Here is a 966-nt window from a genome sequence, read left to right as displayed (position 1 = left end):
AAATGATTAATAGTAATTTTAAAAATTATGAATAAATTTTGGAATAAGATAAAATATCTGGATGAGGAAATCAATACGATATGTAATGATCTATGTATTAAAATATCATGCTAATTTAGCATTTAATTCTAAATAGATTTTTTTAAAACAAAAAAAAATGCATTTATGTTTTCAAATTATTTGAATTTTTTTCACTAAATTGATAAAAATAACAAAAATACTTGTTCCTATAAGTTATTGTGCATGAAAAAAGAGAACCAAAAACACATTTATATCATGCTAAAAAAATTATGTTCATTAAGACATTATGCATATATAGAACTTCATGTAATAGTGATACATGCTTCTTAGTTCTAATTTTTATGTATGAGTGATAAATAAAAAATATTAATCTCTCTGTTTCAATGTGTTTGTTCTATATTGACTTGGCATTAAGTTTAAGAAATTAAGGAAGATTTTTGAATCTTGTGATTTTAAATTTTAAATATGTGAAATATAGTAAATGTCTTTTAATCTTGTGATCTTAAATATGTTATGTGGAGTTGGAACTAAGAAAAGAAAAGGGACATTACTTTTTAATAGATTATAAAGAAAAAATTACGACAGATTAATTGAAATGAATAGGATAGATTTCAAGATGATAATACATAATGATTCATGATTTTTATATAAGATATAATCCAATCTAAACTGACAAATTAACTCTGAATCCTACTAAATTTGTGTCTTATAGTAATAAATAAACAAATTGAATATTATACTTCAGAGTTTTTACAACTTAAAAAATGAATCTACCCATCGCTAATATCAATTATACTTTAAAATATTATTGGGTTAATTTAATTTAATATTTTTATTCAGTATTCAATATTTATATTGGAGTTGCCCATTCGGATATAGAGCTCTCTATTAAGAATTTTTTTCATATCCAAAACTCAAAATTATGATATTTAATTAAGGAAGGAG

This window comes from Solanum tuberosum, unplaced genomic scaffold (genome assembly GCF_000226075.1).
Source record: "Solanum tuberosum cultivar DM 1-3 516 R44 unplaced genomic scaffold, SolTub_3.0 scf00565, whole genome shotgun sequence".
Lineage (NCBI taxonomy): Eukaryota > Viridiplantae > Streptophyta > Magnoliopsida > Solanales > Solanaceae > Solanum > Solanum tuberosum.
This window is presented reverse-complemented; position numbering follows the sequence as displayed.